This window comes from Zootermopsis nevadensis, unplaced genomic scaffold (genome assembly GCF_977971745.1).
Source record: "Zootermopsis nevadensis isolate Lab colony 2312 unplaced genomic scaffold, Znev_1.0 Znev_ptg000020l, whole genome shotgun sequence".
Taxonomy (NCBI): domain Eukaryota; kingdom Metazoa; phylum Arthropoda; class Insecta; order Blattodea; family Termopsidae; genus Zootermopsis; species Zootermopsis nevadensis.
The window spans coordinates 12,763,734-12,783,254 of record NW_028259152.1 but is presented as its reverse complement, the minus strand read 5'-3'; the positions used below and the strand labels follow the sequence as shown (position 1 = coordinate 12,783,254).

The window sequence follows — 19,521 nt, the reverse complement described above, 5'->3', positions numbered from 1 at the left end:
ACAAATATGGTGCTGTTTGTAAGATCTAGTCTGACCTAATGTGAAATTCAGAATTTTTTACCTTTTTAGTTTATTACTTCACCAGTGTGTGTACTTCGGCTTTATCTTATGGAAAGTTGGGATTTAAACACTGTATTACAGAGGCGCCAGTGATGCTTTAACTCTGGGGATTAACAGCTTAGCAATATGTTTGCGTGAAGTGCAGCCAGTTGGACTGCATGTAAGTTGAGATGCATCATAGTCAAGGTTAACAACCAGAATTAGTATGTTCACTGTTAAAAGTTCAAGATTATTAAATTTTTTCTTCTTCATGTCATTGTATTCAGATTCCAGTGTTGTGTCAGGAATGAGGATTCTGAAATAACAGGAAATTTAGACTTAACACAGCATTATATGAGCTTGGATAGTTAAGTTAGAGACTAGCTATGTGCTGCATAACTGAAATTAATTTCCTGGCAGATGTAGTTCTCTCTCTGACACAACATCCAGATCAGTTCTGAAGCTTACCTAGCCTCCTATTTGTAGGATAGTAGGCGAAGGGGGGAGTGGCTTTTGCAGGAGTCTTTCTTTATACTCTTGCCTTTGTTAGGTGTTAGGTGGTCAGACAGTAAACGTTTATTCAAAATTTGACAAGTCGTTCATTAGATACACATGTCTCTCTTATTGTCTTACACTTAATTCTACTCTCCAACCATGAAGGCCAAGAATTAACTTACTTTCCTGACTCACTCTGCATAATTATTTTGATGTTAACTCCTGGTATGTTTAAGAGGCATGCCTATTCGAAGTCTTATTGACAATGTAAATTGTGAACTATATCATAATTCTAAATTATGTGTTTTGTTCTCTGCGAACTCACTTTTGTCCCATAATGCATCTGATATTCTTATATATAAAGTATGTCAAGATATTAACCCAGTTTAAGTGTTCAAACATGGGTGTTGAGAACAACTGTAAGAAATCATATATTAATTTTTAAGTGATTTTGATACGTGTCTTTTCATGAAATGGAGGATGCAGCATTTACACAAGTGATATTCCTTGCACTGAAATGTTACAGGCCTACAACAGTAATGTTGAAAACTTAATTATAGTCTTACTTTTAAGTGTGGCATACTATTATGTTAATAATAGTTCTAGTCATCGTAACTACACTAAGGCAGGTCATAATGCAGAATAATTAATTTTGCATATTAACCCTTTCTCTGGCACACTGGACATTAAAATTGCACTTTTGATTTGCAGGTTATTTCAACATATGATTTAATATAATCATAACTTCAACTTCTGATACAACTCTATATTTTTTAATTTCAATGTTATTTTAGTTTATGTGCTCTCCTAGAGATGTCAGAAGCAATCTGATAAACACTCTAACTTTTGGCATGAAGTCACACTGTAGCCAGAGGTGGCCTTTCAAGCCTTGGTATGATTTCATGCCGGTGCCAGTGGAAGAGTTAATTTAAATTCCAGGCCTGATGTGTCCACAAAAAAACTGTGATCTTTATTTATTATTCATTCTTTCCATGAAGGTTCCAAAAGAAGTGGGAATAAATTAAACTCAGGGATATATTATAGTCTAGTGATTCCTATAAATTGTCTTTAAAAGACTGACTGACTTCGCTGTAGAAGTAATTGTTCCAAGAACCATTACTTGCATGGAAATAAGAGACTCCCTTTTTTTAATGCTCATAATAGTAAATTTCAATTATGTGACTAGAGTAGAGGTTAAGTATAAGAGCAGTATTATCAAAGACTGAAACGTATTAATAGTAGGACTTTTTTAATCTCTACTGTACCCTTTTAAATCACGACTGTGCAACTCAGCTAGACCGAGTTATTTTTGTGGGTATTTAAATTTATATGCAGATTTTCACAAGGGATGCCTAAGCTTGCGGCCAGTTACCTGGCTCTATACATCTACGAACTCCACATACAGCAGTCAGTATACTGGCTGCAGGTATTTAAAAGACTAATTGGGTTTTATATTGTTTCAAATGTTTGAATTTATTAACGTGATATTTAAGATTATTACTTAAATGGGATGAAGCAAAGTGTAGTCCCTGAATTAGTTATTGTGTTTCCCATTGAGCTGTCTGAAACTTTTGAGACAAAAGAGTGTAATAACTGGCTGTCTAATGCAGTCAATCACAATCGAGTTCCGTGCCATAAAACCATTAGTGTTGCATGCACAGAATTGTAATGAAGTTTGACTGTGTATTTGGGGAAGACAATTTTTCATTTTGGAAGTTACATAGAGTGTAACACAACCAGTAGATATGTATCGTTTGAAAAACATATTTGAAAACGTGGAAACAAATCATTGTGTAATTAACACTTGAGGAATGTTTATACACACAAATGCAGCCTTCCCAGGCTTCACCTTAACTGTTAACCCAGTGCAGTAAGGGCCTTCCTGAGAAGCTAATAGTGACTCTGGTAGTCAAAAAAATTCTTCACCTGGAAGTTAATTACTGTGAAACTTTTGTGCAGTGTTGGTTTCTTGTGGTGAGAAGTTGTTGCCCTCCACTCAATCCTCCAAGCTGGAGGACCATTGTTGTCTACCATATTTATGTCTATTCCTTACATCTGGAGACCATCTCCTCTATTCACAACCTGAGGACATACCATGACAAGGGATCTGCTTAATGTAGTCCTCTTGTGGTATATAAGATATCAAAATTACATTGAGAGCATGTATTCTAGTTAAGTTAGGATTACTTGCAGACAGTGATATGAACTAACTCTGGTGGTAATGATAGTAGAGACAGTGTTTTAGTTTATTACAGAAGATACAGCGGAACCTCGATATAACATGGATTGGGGGAGCTTCAGTACCCACGTTATATGTGAAATGTGTAAAACATACGTAATCATATTGGGGGACATGATCACAGCTGCGGTATATACGAGTCCACGGTATATTGAGGTTCCACTGTAGTCTATTTGCAAACCATTTGCTGCAAAAGAACATGTTTTAATAATAATGACAACAAACTGGTGACTGTGTAAACAGTACCAAATATTTATTGGATATTCCTCTGCATTCCAGTTTGTAAATCATTCACTTATGTGAATTAATTTAGGAATGATAATTTCTTGTGAAGAATTGTCTTTCTTGAAAATGATCTGGGAGCTGTAGGTGCACTGATAACCCACTAGTCAGTCCTCAAAAGTGTTAAACAAATATCCAGAATGCTATTCAGTTTCGTATCTACTGTCCATTTTTCTACATTGGCAAAACACAACCTTCACTACACCATTTTGATCCATTGTGTATGGGACAGTTTTTCGGTGTCTAATTCCATTTTCTGCCGGGACATTTTTATGCTCTTGCTTATGTGTTCTGAAACACTGGCCTTTCAGATGCACTTGATATTCTCACCAGTTTGATTTTCCACCAATGCTTTGAACTCTCGAAACTGCAGTCGTACTTCCATTTTGGATTTGAGGATGTATTCGTACATCTTCTTGGTTATGGTCAATGAGAGTAAACAAATACTTTGCACCTCTGTACAACAGCTCACTCATCAGGCCACACGGGTCAGTGGATTTGCTCCAGCATTTTTGTTGATCTGTACACCTTCTTATCTTATGAATGGCTTCATTGTCTGCTTCCTCTCAGTAGACAGAATACATGGACTTCCTCATTCATTATTTGCAAAAACCACATCAGATGCAATGCTTCTTTTAAGGAGTATTATGCAGTTTAAGTGTCCAAGTCAGTTACGGTAGATGTCATGGGAAGAGCTCTCTGCTTGGAGGTTGGCATGCTTCACTGCTGCTCTAGGTGTAATGAGGCCCCTGGCATACCATCTTGATGACATGGCCAGAGATTCCACATCCATCTTATAGAAGCTGCCCACATTTGTAACATTTGCCTTCACATCACCTTGGATTGAACAGTCACTCTCATGGTAGCTTTCAGCCACTTGTAGAGAATGTTACCACTAGCCCTTTTTTAACCATCCTGCTGACAGACAAAAGATTTGTTATAAATTACATTTCTTCCCTTTTTATTGCTTAGTTTGACATAAAAATTACCACAAACACAGTGTGTTTTCTTATTCACCAGTGTCACTTCCAGACCTGTCGATTTTTCAGTGTACCTTGCTGTCCAGTATTTGCAAATGGTCATTTGTGCTGTTGCTGCAGAGACCATATTCCACTGCCCAGGATCTGTACTCTCAACCAGTGCAATCCACAGTGATCAGTTTGGCCTATTTTTCCTGTCGGATGACTTAGTACTTGATTGTTTCTGGTTTTATGATTGCTTTTGGGACTCAGACTTCCACTGAAATGACCTATGTCCTAGCTCTTGACATTTAACCCTTTGAAGCTGAAGCTTATCTAAATAATATTTAACATTTAAGTATGTACTGCAATGAAAACACAGCACTCTACTGTTTCAGAGATTAACTTGTCGATGCCGTTTAAAGAAATAATTGCTGTTCACATTGAGAAGTGTATGAAGTCCATAAATAACAAAATGCAGCATTACTCATTCTGGGATTTAAAGGGTTAAATTTGTTCTTGTGGTGTTTGTTGCCCTTCATAAAAGCATGGCTCTGTTTGTGTTTCTGTTATTCTTAGACCCCTGCCTCGGATCTTCCTAAATGACCTTTGTTTTAATAAGATCACTGGTAATGGTGACACCTAAACTTTCAAGGGGCATTACTGTCAGGTCATATTCTCTGGGCAGACCATTCAGCATAATAACAGCAAGGAACTTGTCATCATTGGTCCACTGATATCTGCTTGTTGTTGTGCAGTTGACATCATGGAAATGAACTTCGCCTACTTGAGTCCAAACAAATTCCTAAGTATACCAAGTCACCTTGTCATTCCTTTATCTTCAAATGCTTTTTGTAAGTAAGCCAGGCATGGTTTTTGCATTTCTCACATGTGCATGGCAGCTTGGTTTCTCCATAAGACATATTTCTTCTCAGCCTTTTCAGGCTCAGTACTCTTCCAGAACTCGTCATGAACAAAGAACATCTCCATTGTGAATTTCCAGTTGTTGTAGTTCTGCATCCCATCAAGTCTTTCAATGACAGGCATTGCCAGTCAGCCGATGACCAGCTTACCTTTGTTTCCTTCTCCCATCATACTTCTTCCAACAAGACAATTATTGAGCAGCTGTCATGCATTCACATGGCAAGCTAACCTCAGTATGCATGAACCATCATATTTCATGGATTACATACAGACCTACATCATTTACACACTGGAAATTTATATTATTTGAAGCTTTCGCGGTGACATAATGGGCAATCCAACATCTCCCGACAGATGTACCAGAAGAGGTATAGCAGGAGACGAGTCATATCCTACAACATTCGAAGCCACAGAACTGGAATATCTCAAAGAAGGAGTGAGATGCATTCCTTGCCTTACAGAAGGAAAGGGACATCGTGATTCATCCCGCGGACAATGGGAAGACTACAGTTGTGTTACTGAGCACAGACTATCAGAACAAAATAAAATCATTACTCAGTGACCTTGTCTACAGGAGGCTGGCAATGGACCAACTAGCAAAATTGAGAGACAAACTGCGGCCCTCATAAAGAAGTCACACATACAAGCAGAGGTTTCCAACAAACTGTTACCCTGCTCCTCAGTTCCCCCCAGACTCTACTTTCTTCCCAAGATTCATAAGACTAATGTGCCGTGGAGATCGATAGTGAACTGCATTGCCTCACCTACTTATCTACTGGCCAAGTATCTTGCAGTCCTGCTCACTCCGTTGGTCGGGTTTTCTGTCCACCACTCTAAAGCATTAATTGGAAAACTACACAGCATCGACATACAGGAAATGGATATCCTTGTGAGCTTTGATGTTTCCTTGTTTACCAGTGTTCCACTAGAGGGCACTTCATAGCTTCTGTCAGCATGTCGACATCCACACCATTGCTCTTATCAGACAACCTAACTACTACATGTTTCCTCTACAATGGGGAAATTTATGACCAGTCAGATGGTGTTTCCATGGGATCACCTCTTGCACCTTTAGTGGCCAATTCCTACATGGAACACTTTGAATAACAAGCCTTAGGTCCCACCATGAAGAAGCCGGCCCATTGGTATAGATACATGGACAACACCTTTTGTGGTATGGCCCGATGGAAAGGAGGAGCTGGAGGTTGAACGTTCTGGTTAGCAGGAGACTGAATGGCACATTGAGACACTCTGTCTATAGGAAGCCCACGCGCACAGATTTGTATCAGCACGCAAGGTCTGAGCACCATCCAGCTCAGAAGAGAGCTGTGGCGTGCACAGACTATCTGCGACACCGAGAGCCTGGAAGGTGAAATAGAACACCTGAAAAAGGTCTGTAGGAAAATTGGATACAGAATGCATGACATCTATTGGGTGCTATATCTGAAGTAAAAGCCGCAGCTGCAACATGTGGAGCCTGTGGGTACTGCCTTGCTGCCATTCCAGCACTACACTTCAAACAGAATCAGCAGGCTTTTAGCAAAGCACAGCATCAGGACCATTCACATCCCGGCCAGAAGAAATATCCATATGCTCGGTACTGTCAAAGACAATCTAGGTCTGAAGGTCCCCAGGATATACCGTATTCCCTGCAAATGTGGCAAAGTCTATGTTGAACAAACTGGCAAAACCATTGAGACAAGATGTAAATGAGACATATGTCTTGGTCAGCCAGATGTCTGCTGTGGCAGAGCACAGCATTGAAGCAGGACACAACATTGACTTTGACAACATCATTATTCTAGGCAAAACAGGATACATGGACTGTCTGGTAAAAGAAGCAATAGAGTTCAACCTGCATCCCAATAGGGATAGAGGCTACGCTCTTAGTCGCTCCTGGTATCCAGTAACAAGAATGCTCAAGCAATCTGGGCTTAACACCAATGGAGATCAGGGCCATTTAACATGAGCACCTGACTCCACCCACCAGCTGTGATTGGCTAGGGTCCGGCCATGAGCACTGCCCAGACAGGTATATATGGGAGACAACCACATCCTCCGGTCACACCAGAACCCTGATGATGGGGACAGAGATGGTCTCAAATGTCGGTTTCATCGTTTAACCATCTGACATAGCAATTTCATTGAGACACTGGAAATTACTGACATTTCAATTTTTGTGCCATTCTGGACCCATAACCTATTCTAATGTATGTTGATGGCAGCAAATAACGAGGTTGTTAAGAGTTACATTCTATTTAGTGCAAGTTTATTGTGACTGCGTAACAGTGGCAGTATAAAACAATGCACAGATGCCTTTGAACAAAATAAGTAAATAAAAATCAAATCAAGCATATACATGTGTATACCCAACCCCAGTGAAGTGTGCAATTGTTACTGAGGTATGTAGTTATTTTCCACAATCCCTCTAGAAAAATTGTATCATGAAATATATGATAGTACTTCCTTCCGCAGTTAAATAATTCAGATGCAAATCAATCATTCCACTTACTCTTCATTGCAGTTATACCCTTGATCCTAAGTTAGGGGCTTAATATCTGACCCAGCACTTGTATGGTCTTGGAGTAAAGGTTGTTTAGATTTTTAGTTATGGTAAAACCATCAAAGCAATGAGTATCTTAACTGTGTTGTGTTACATTATACACATTTCCATGATGAAAAATGTCATTTAATGCCTGTGAATCACAAAAGGGTGTATGTATTTATTTTCCAAAATAGTATAGCATTAATTTAACTGTTTCATTATTTTAGACCTGTAGTAATTCATTTGGCCCCAGTCTTCTCTTTTATTGTTTTACAATGGTATGAGCACATATAAAATTGCCACAGTATATTTATTATGATTATAATTTCCTTGGAAATAAACTCAGTGTTATGTGAGCTAAGATAGTAAGAGTGGGTTTTTCTTGAAGATTTCTGTCTTCTGGATTGTCACGCGAAGGCAGAAAACTTCATACTCACAGCTGTGAAAACCTCAAATCTTACATAGGTTTTGGTTGTCTGTTATCAGTTTGTTCATTTATGTTAATCCATTGCAGAACCTAAGGATAGAAGAGTTAGGTCACTTGAGAAAACTGCATTGGGCAGAACTCGTACATTCTACAAATGTGGTGGCTTTTGGTAGAAATGCAATTATGGAAACTTTTCCAGCATAAAATAATGCATTAAGGCATTTATGTACATGAATATAGTGTGGATTTTTGAATTCTCTCTCTTCCCCCCCCCCCCCACCCTAATCACCTTTTTATAATTTTCTTCTGTTCAATACATACTCATGTCATCATGCATATATTAAAAATAATAGTGTGTAGTTGCTTTACAGGTTTTTTGTTTGTTGTCTTTGCCCATAACTCATTTTTGCTGGCAGGAATTATTCTTAATATAATATACGTATCTACAGAATAGATTTGATACCTTTTTCTTTCTACTGTGTTCCATTCTCTTCATCGGAACATTGGCAACTACTTACAACACCACAGAGAGAGACAACCCAGAACACCCATGTCCTATATTTCTCTTACTTTAAACAAATAGTTATTGATTTCTGAGGAGACATCTTTATAAATGCAATTTATCAATAATGGTTCAGTCATTTATTGAATTCTAATATACAGTAGCTCTTCAACTTACATTTTCAGTACAACATATTCTGCTTCCTCCTCAGCAGCTTTTAATTTTTCACCTCTTCTTTCATTCCTGTTACCGCATTTGGTATACTTTTTTCTGCCCTCTTTCTCCTTCCTCTGTATGTTATTTCTAACCTTGTCGGTAGACATTTGCATAGGAGTCTGAGTCTGCAACTATCTCTTTCTGCCTATTCTTACATTTCATCTATCATTCTTCAATTTCATCCTCTCATCTCTTTTATTAACTTGATCCTCTCTGCCAGTTTTGTTTTAATACAACAGTAAAGAATTTGTGATGACCTCTGAGATATTGTGGAAAATATGTTGTGCCTCTTGGTATTATTATATCTGAATTTCTTTATTTGTGTAAGACCTTTTGTTCTGTTGTTCTGTGCATATAGACGGAATCACTTTCTTCTTTGTTAGTTCCATGTTTACAAGAGTTGTCATCACCCAACATAGATAGATCGTTTATTCTGTTCTGACCCTAGATATAATGCTTAAGATTTCTTACTAAGAATTTGTAATTAAAGCAGTACTATGATATGCCCTGCTAGGAGCAGAGAATATATCAGGAATTTGGGATAATTAGTTGAACGAATGGAGCAAATTTAAAATGGATCAACAGGTTCTCCACTTTTATTTTAACATGTAGGTATGCAGTTCATTATAAATGAAGGATGCATAAATGTATATGAATTGCACAGATTTATGTTTATAATGGGCTGATAAATGTGACTTCTGAATTCAGTGTATTAAGTTCTCAAATTAATGTCTTGTGTTTTTGTTCATCTCCTAAAAACTATGTATTGCTCCATGTAGTGGGTAATCTGTTAATGTTGGTTGTATACATGTTGTGGGAAGAATATCTATGGTTTAGAAGTGTTTTATTCCTGTAGTTAGTTTCTTAGACAGATGGTCATTCCCATGGCTAGCAAGTGTCTACTGATCATAGTATGTGTCTGTTCTCAAAACTGTTACGATATGCATATTTACCTGCTGCATGGCTTTTTGTATATTATTGTTGTGCTAATGATAGGTCCACATATTACTCGACTACCAAATGCAATAGGTCAATATAATAGCAATCTTTCATATTGAAACATTTATTTTGGCTGTAAAGAGGAACATGGAAATTTTATTAGATGCTAGTAGGAAGGTGGGCCTAGAAATAAATTCAGAAAAACTTAAGTACATGTTAGTATCCATCAGCAGACAGGCAGGAAAAATCATATTTAGGGTGGGTAATAAATCCTTTTAAAGTGTGACAAAGTTCAAATAATTGGGAACAACAGTAACTAATCAAAATTATATTCATGAGGAACTTAGGAGACTAAATTCCGGAAATGCTTGCTACTTCTCAGTTCAAAATATTTTGTCTGATTTCTATGAACCTGAAGATTAAAATATACAAAAACAATAATGTTGCCTGTTGTTTTGTATGGGTGTGAAACGTGGTCTCTCACTCTGAGGGAGGAACATAGATTACAGGTGTTTAAGAATAGAGTGTTGAGGAGGATATTTGGGCCTAGGAGAGAAGATGATGGGACATGGAGAAAACTGCATGATGACGAACTTAAAAATCTGTACTCCTCCCCTAATATTGTCAGGGTGATTTAAGTCAAGAAGAATGAGATGAGTAGGGCATGTGGCGTGCATGGACAGGGAGGAAGTGTGTTCTGGGTATTGGTCAGGAAGCCTGAGGGGAAGAGACATAGATGGAAAAATAATATCAAGCAGGATCTATGGGTGATAGGAGTTGAAGGTGATTGGATTTTGCTGGCCCAGGGCAGGCTTTGGTTAATTCGGTGATGAACCTTTGGTTTCCCTAAGTCATTTATTTAGTTGTTATTTGGGCAGCCGTAATGTTAGATGAGTTTTTGCAGTTTAACAATGTGGTTTCAATTTTCTGTTTGTAATGAATATCTGACACTGATTTACCAATACCAGAAATTTTATTAGAATTTTAGTATTTGTATCAGTAAAAGTTTTGACACGTTATGTCCGCACTTCAATAAAAGTGGTTGGATGGTCAATAATAAGCAGTAGCATAAATTCTTACTTGCTGTTATCCAGATTGAGCATGTACTAGGGACCAAAACGTATTAATCATTGATATCTATTCTGTAAAAATGATGTTACAGCTACAGCAGCAACTTAATTATTGGTTTCCTTGAAACTGAAAAATATGAGTACATTGTAAGAATCTATACCAAATTTCACATTTTATTATGTAATATGTTTTTATACTCAGATCTTTTGCTTTTCTAGGAACATTACTTTTCAGTACATTGAGTATTAAAATATGTTTCAAATTTGTGCTTCGTTATGTCTGGCATTTCTAATTGGTAACCTTAGAAGTAATTCAGATTAACATATATCATAATAGTTAACCCTTTCAAGATGCATGCATTGAGGCTAGTAGTAGGCGGCTTCCTCTCTTGGCATTCTGAGCACTTGGTACAACATTTCTGCTCCAAGTGCAGGGTGTAAGCAACAAAAGTATGTTACTGCATCAGAAATTTCAGGAAAAAAAAGAGGGCTGCTAAACAAAGTTGCCAAGCTTGAAAGGAAGAGACCAGTCAGAAAACACGCGTTAATGGGAGGACAGCATTGAAATGGATATTAATGAAATGAAATGGGGCGTTGTAGAGTAAATTTATGTGACTTGGTAAGAGGTTCTTGTGAACATGGCAATTTCCCTTTTATTTCAATAAAGAGTGGGAAATTTCTTAACTGTCTGAGTGATTATTAGCTTCTCAAGAAGGACATTTCTCAATGGAGTTATTGGCTATAACTTGGAGACTTTTCTGGTTGTATATTATCCAGTCCAGCAAACAGTATTGTTATTATACGGTGATACATAACTCATAAAAGTTAAATGATAAACATGACTAATAGTACATAATTATGAAATGTGTGCAGATAATTTAAATTACCTATTATCCTTGCTGGAGGCATACTTGGTCTGTGATGGTAAGTGAAGAACACAGATTGAGGGCATTTGAGAAAAAGGTCCTGAAGAAAATGTTTAGACCTAGGAGGGATGAAGTGACGTGAGGCTAGAGAAAATTGTATAATGAATAACTCGATAATTTGTGTACTTCACCATAATACAGTTAGAGTGATGAAATCAAGGAGGGTGTGATGGGTGGGGACATGAAACATGCATGGGTTATATGAGAAATTTTGATTACAATGCTTGAAGGGAAGAGACCACTAAGAAGACACACATATATATATAGCCATTAAAAGGGTAATATTAAAATGGCTTTTAAGGAACTAGGGTAGGAAGATGTTTATTACAATGATTTGGCGTAGAATAAAGACTTGTGAATACAGTAATGAAACTTTGGGTACCATAAAATGTGGGGAATTTCTTGACTGGCCGAATGACCGTCACCTAAAGAAGGACTCTGCTGTGTGTAGGCGGTTAGAGATGAACTATTTATAACAGAACATTAAAATATTAAAAAATGAATGAATATAAATGTTGTTTATTGTATATAAGAGTTCAAACCTACAACTGATTGATGCTGGAAATGTGTTACCCTTACCATAAATTGAATCATTGATGTGGATGAAAAGACACCTGACTGATAAGTCTTATTATTCCTTCTTCTTGGCATGTAGTTGGGAAGAGAATAGGGTGTAAGTAGTTCTTTCTGATGAAGTGGCAGTCATCATTGACATCTATAAATTAAAATACTCCAGGCTACACAAGGCATGTACCCCTTGCATCCCTTTCCGGTCCTAGAACAATTTTGTCAATGGTGGTCAGAGAAACTTATGTTATTGAAACTTTTGTTGCAGGTTATGTATTTGTTGACATTTGTATACTTGGCCCCTCTCCTATTAACTCTGTTCTGTTGCTTCACTAACCTCCATGTGTATATGTAGTATTATTAATACTGTGCTGAATGTAGGAACTGCAGATAAACTAACCAGACAGTCTTTTTTTCTTGTGGTGGAGAAAACAATTTTGAGAAGTTCAAAGGGTCAGATATATTACATTTTTATGTGTTTGTTTCACCCTGCCTTTCCATGCTGATTACAAGTTCATGTATACTTCTTCCCATTGCAGTCATTGCTATATTCAGCTCTTTTGGAATGTGTGCATTATCTGGTCATCCTTGCTAGTAAATTTACACCTGTTCATTGTGGCTTAATAAATTAACTGATGTTCATGATCTGAATAATCCATAAGCTACATTATCATAACCTATGATGTATTGCATTGGCAGGGTCTCATGTAGGAATAAATTACATGACATGGCAATTAAAGGTGAACTTAATTTTGAATATTTAAGTACATTTCTATAATATATATTGAGACATCTTTCATTTTTATTGAAGACCAATTAATTTTATCTACACTGATGAACATGGATCATGAAAATTCCCTGTGTAAAATATTTTGTCTTTGGCTGATGGGGACATTTTCATTGATTTTATGAAGTAGCAGATGGGTTTGATAATGCACAGTTTTACTTATTTTCAGATAATGTTTTGTAATGTGCAGAAGGTGTACTGTTTCACTTGTTAATGATATGTACATAACAGTAAGGTGTTACAGTGTCTTGTTGTCTGCTTAACACAATGCAATACATGTAGATATTGACGACTGAGGCAAATTATTTGGTAAATGCTTCTCAGTGGAATTCATAGCCGTTGTGCAAAACCCATGCATTTTATTGTGTTGAGCAGAATACTGTTTCCTTGTTTGTGTGACTGTGTTGTGTGTTTTAACACTTGCATTTGTTTCTCTCTGTTGGGTGTCAGGGAGGCGTACGTGCACTCTGTGATTACCCCCGGACCGACCGTCCTCCATAACAAATAGTCACGTGACTTTCATGTTTTGTGCGTCCGAAGACTCAAAAACTAGGGCCACCGGGGTGATGTGGAATTGTAACAAATAATAGTAAAAAATAAATAAATAAACTTGATACAACAGCTTTTTGATAATAGTAAATACCATATCATCATGATGTACATCACCCGCAGCAGCACTTGGAAGCAGCCTGTGTCAAAGTGCGCACAGGCACGTGATACACAGCCTCTTCTCCTGGGGCTGACCTGCGTGCTTGAAATAATATTTAAAGAAGAAAGTACAGAGTAATTTTTATAAGTAAATAATTCAACCCTATAAACCAATATAAAATCCTGTTAATTAAAAAGACTTTGTAAAAGTAAGACATTGTCTGTCTCCTGTCTTCATTGTTATTTTTCTATTCAAAAAGACTTAATTTTCATTAAGTTTGTCTTTTCTTCTTATTTGCAGTGTCTATGGATATCTTTATGTAATTTTTACCAGCTATTTATCCAATTGTTTGGTATGTTTCTGACCCTGTTGCTTGTGAAATATAGATCTATTTGATTTCATAGGTGGGTGTGGAACTCCATGGTGAAATGATTGATTAAAAGGCAGTTTTGAAACATAGAAAATGGGACAGTAAAAGGTGATATATGAACTTCATATAATTTCTAGGCATTTATGGATTGACCAAAGTTCAAAAGGGATGACTTTCACTGAGTTGACTGGATTTTATTTTTAATTGTTGTTCATAAATATAAACAGGGGAACAGGCTAAAGTAGAATCTAGTTTTGTACCTTCTTGGCTCTGAGACAAAGAAAGGCAAAAAACAATTCATATTTATCTAATTTATGCATTGGTTATGTAACAGACATTTGGTTTGTAACTGTTTTACTTTTAAGTATTGTGCCTTGTTTTTTACAATATACTTTCTGCTAGGGGTAGGAAGGAATCAGACTTGGTAACATATGGCACTGTCTCAAACATGGAGGGACAGACTACAATAATTATGGTAGCTTATTTGTGCAATCAGTTGTTATGCAACAACCCCGTACCCTTGGCTTGAGATGGTGTGCCATACAGTACCAAATTTATGAAGCTTTCTTTCGCTAAAATGGCACTTTCACCCCAGGGGTTCATTTAGTAGCTGTTATTGAAATATGAAAGTACTGTACTTTGTTATTTGTTTTAAACGTGGAACTTGTTACCATTCTGTGTATGGAAGGTATTTTCCTAGTCCTTTATGAATGCACTTTAACTGAGTGTTTGTTGAGTGTTGAGTTCATTAAATGTTAAACATGTGGATAATGTACAAGCCTTATCCACATCAAACCAGAAACATTCAGCCAAAGTGAAAGTCTAAGAGTTACCGAAAGAATATATAAAATTATTATAACCAAAGATGTGTCTTAAATGTTTCTGTTGCCAGTTATGTGTCTGTTTAATAAAAGCCCGCCATTGTTGCGTTGTATAACCGAAAATGTTGACGTACTTAAGGGAAAGCAAGCTAGATGGCGCAAGGCACAAATGTTGAGCACGTTTGATTTGTTTTTTGTGTTTGTCAACAATGCTCGTTAAATCCAAAGCAGGGCAAAACTAATCTGTAGTAATTCATTTGTAAGTGAGCATATGTATAATTACATGTGATAGAATAGATTATTATTATTATTATTATTATCATAATATATCTATACAGAGTTTTGTTCATTATTTTCATTATAGTGGTGAATCAGGTTTATGTTTGCCTTGCATTGGAGCCATGCAGGGTGAGCCTATATAAATGGTGTTACTTTTTGTTTCTTTTTTGTGGGGTGTTGTCATACACATTGAATTGTTTTTTTGTTAGCCATGTTCTAATCTTTGTAGGTGGATTTGTTAATGTAGAGAATTGTAGAGAAGTGTTTAATTTTATTTTCCTTTCTTGTAATGTTTTCTTTTTTGTCGGCACACGTGTTTTGTGCGTGTATGTTAATTTAGAACCTCCCATCCATTGGTTTGCCATCATTTAATATTTGTATAGGTTTATGACTTGCCTGGAGAATTATTCTTTTCGTGTCGTGGATGACAATAAGTTATTTTCTGTGTTGTTGCATTGTGCACTGAACTGTTTAAATGGCAACAAAGCAAAACCAATGAGCTGGGAGTCTTGGACTTTATTCCTTCTGTGTTTAACTGTTGTGTTTCAGTTATGAAGAAGCCATTTGAGGCAGAAAGGAGGAGGTGAACACCCTGTGTGTCCTCCTCCTCTGCCAGAATGTTGCTAGGTCCCTTGAAGGGCTTTAAAATGGTTTAATGAAAGCAGCTTCCTTGGTGAAGGCACAAAGTATTGCCTTTATATATATAAATGTTTTCCATTTATTAGTTTAAAACAGTATATTCTGCATTTTTATAAAGCTATACTAAACGTTTTTATAACAGTTATTACTGTTTTGGAAGTTAAAAATTGTGCCATTGACATTAACAGTATAAACAAAAAGTATCCCAAGGAAGCACTTCATGTTACAACACATTTCATTTGGGACATGGCCAGTGTATGTTTGCCAAATCATTTAATATTTTGTGCTTGATTGGGAGGATAATGTAATAATTTTAATTCTGTGTCATGTTTGTTTCATTTGTAATTGATTATAAATCAGATCTACAGCTGTGTGCAACAAGCCAGAAGTACCTGTTGACAGGTAATTTTCTTAAGAAGGTAGATCAGTGACATTCAGAAAAGATCAAAATTGTGTCAGTGTAAAAAAAAATGCACATTAAAAATGCACAAAACGTACATGGGGAATTAATTGATGTTAAGATAATTTTGATACAAAGAAAAATGTGGGCATGCATGCTTCTTCTAGTGTCATGTACTGAGAGAAGACTGTCTGTTGTCTGTTATTCACAGCTATTATTTAAAAAGAAATATATGGAAAGCAAATGGTCTACGAAAATCTCAGGAACAAAATGTAGCCGCCATGTTTGTTTCTGTCCACGTGAAATTAGCACTACAGCAGTTTGTGTACCTCGCTCGCTCGACCATGTTTTACTGTTTGATACGATGTGACGAGAAGAGTGCTCACAATTTGCAACATAAAAAAGTAGACAAAATATTTAGTTTTAAAGAAAAAAAACTATCCACAGCAGGAAACATCTTTATATCATTATAGCCAAATAAAATAGCATTACATATGTGATTATTTATAATGACTCCTGTGTGTACTGTAAAGGCAGCATGAGACAGATTAAATGAAACCTATTTTGGAAGTACATATGACTTTTTCCTTTTATTGAAACATCGTTTCTTATTTCCTGGCAACTTTTGTCCTGTGCGCCTAACTAAGCAGCTCCATGTCACAGAGTCTTTCTTGAAAAAGCTGATAACCTAAAAATTCAGTCTTTTATGTAATCAAAAGGCTCATTGCTGAGTTCACAATAGTTTGTTGTTTAACCATATCTGGAACCAGATCAGTCCAGTTCATACTTTATTTCCCTATTTCTCTAAGAAGGGTGCCCAGTCAATTGTTGCCATCTGATTCAGCTCTGGTTTTGCAGTGTGGTAGTGGATTCGCCTCCGACTTTCTCGTTAAAATAATGGGTGTCCGACATTCCACTGTTTCTAAAGCACAATTTTATTTATCACATTCTGTACTGCTACTTCATCTGCCTCTCAAAAGAAGTGTCCTTTCATTGACTGCTGAAGCTCAGTTGGTGGCTTTCTTGCCTATGGTGTGGACAACCCAGGTTTGATTCCCAGTTTTTCTTTTGAAGACCACAAAATTTAATGTATTTGTAAATTCTGCATTTATTTATTTAGTTATATTTGAGAAAAGCGATGAATGGGATAGCTCAGTAAGTATAAGGACTATCTACAGACTGGATGACCAGGGTTCCTTCCCCAATGGGGGCAGAGGATTTTTCCTCTAGTCTCTGCGTCCAGACTGGCCCACCAAACCACTTGTCCTATGGGTACTGGGGTGCTTTCCCAGGGGTAAAGTGCGGTCAGGGCGTGATGCTGACCACTCACCCTCATCTAGTTCCGAGGTCAGAATGGGTAGGAGCTATACCTCCTCTCCCCTCAAGCAACTTACATGGTGATTTGCTTTACTTATATTTGAGAATGGGGAATGAAGTTGATTTCTCAGCATGAATGATTGAAGATGCACCAATATTTTACAACACATTTTACGCATAGTCAAAGTTGTTTCAAACACATGCTGACATGCTTCCAGGTTTCCATATCGCATTCATCATAAATTCAATGAAAACAAAAAAAATTGTATTTCAAAGAGGCAATGGAGTGCTGACTTATTTTGACCAGAAAGTCTGAGAGGGGGGTCCATTGCCATGAGGCAAAATCAGAGCTGAAGTGGAGGCTAACAATCAGGAAGGTACCCACGTAAGATCCTTTTAATGTTATCTCATCTAGATCTCCTTTTTGCCACTACATTTTAGATTTCCTGACCATTCCCTAGAGTTAGTGGCCAGACACACCAAAGATGAAAGATGGCAGAAAAGGCTGAAAAATCTGCAGTGTCAAAAAAACCTTAATTTGTATAGAATTATAAGCCAGGATAGCTCAGTCACTAATGTGATTGGATGACTGGGCCAGAATACCGCTGTTCATCACCATGCAAATGCAAGGCCGACTCAGGTCCCCTACAGTGGGTCCTGGGAGGTAAAGCAGCTGTACAATGAAACGTCATTTCCATCTAATTTTGAGACCTAATATGCATGAAGCTTTTTCCTTCAAACTCTACAGTGTTACGCTAAAGCTTAAGACACCGATTACCTTTACAAAGTAATGAAGGAAATCTGCATAACGTTTCAATTCTCATTGGCTATCCCATCCATTGTAAAAGTTACAGCAAATTATTAAATTGTTAACTTAAAATTCCTTGGGACTGGATGGTACATATTAACCAATAAGCAGGCGAAGTATGGATACATCCTTATGAAGTTTAATAATCTTAACAGTAAGTAGTAAATTTCTGCAGCGTGATATGTGTATGTTTCCACCTGAAGATGGCCAAAAATGGTCTGAATATATTCTAGGATTTTATATGGTACAGATGCAGTCTTCGACAGTGAAAACACTTCCTGAACTACAGAACATCTTAATCTTTGACTTTCTACTTGTCATAAAATGATCTGAACTAGGGATATTAATATGACTCCAAGGCAGTAGTAAGAGTAGATGGTGAGCTAACTAAACCATTTAATGTCAATATGGGAGTTGGACAAGGAGATGCTCTCTCAACAATGCTTTTTAACCTGACGCTGGAAGCATCTATTCGGAAACTTGAGATCTCAGGACACATGGGCACAAAATCAATACAAGAGAGTGCGTATGCAGACGATATAGCTATTATTAGCAGAAATAAAGTTGCACTGGAAGAAACAGTATTAAAATTGATAGAAGAAACACAATTAAGAGGACAAAAATAAATGAAAGTTACAAGAGCAGCAAAGAAATGTCACAAATAAATTGAGAATAGGACATTATAATTTTGAATAAGTGCAGAATTTTAATTATCTGGGTTCACAGATTAATATTATAAACCCGGTAACACATTAAAGCACATATTGTGAATGGTAATAGATGTTATTATGCCTATCAGAATTTAATGAAGTCTAAAATACTGGGGAAGGAACTTAAACTGAGAATCTATAAAGTTCTGATAAGACCAGTAGTCACATATGGATGAGAAGCCTGGACATTAACTAGCTTTGACGAGCAACGACTTAGAATATTTGAACGTAAAATATGGAAAATCTATGGTCCAATACAGAACAGTGATGGCTCCTGGAGAATTAGGATGAATCATGAACTAGATTGTATCATACAGGGAGCAGATATTGTGAGGCTGGTCAAAAGCAAAAGATTAGCCTGGCTTGGCCATGTTGCAAGAATGGAAGGAAACAGGGTAACTAGAAGAGTGATGGAATGGAGACCGATGGGAAGAAGGATGAGAGGGAGACCACGGAAACGATGGATAGACGACTTTGTTTTCAGACAACAAATTTCCTGTTGATTTCAAATATCTTAATTACTACTACAAAATTATTTTGAAATGGTAAGTGAAATACGAGCTGTTTTAAAAGCATGTCTTGATCACTTTGTGCCAAAATTAATTACAGTA

The 19,521-nt window shown here is 36.9% G+C and overlaps 1 protein-coding gene across 22 annotated transcripts in view; it reads left to right on the top strand.

Annotated features, from left to right (window-relative positions):
• LOC110831748 (CUGBP Elav-like family member 1) overlaps positions 1-16,648 on the top strand; it is a 1,322,428-nt gene extending 1,305,780 nt beyond the window's left edge. For all 22 annotated transcript variants that reach the window (XM_087351842.1, XM_087351829.1, XM_087351836.1 and 19 more), the window contains one exon: positions 13,368-16,648. The gene's annotated coding sequence lies outside the window, so the exon portion shown is untranslated. The remainder of the gene's footprint in view (positions 1-13,367) is intronic.
• The last annotated feature ends 2,873 nt before the right edge of the window (positions 16,649-19,521 follow it).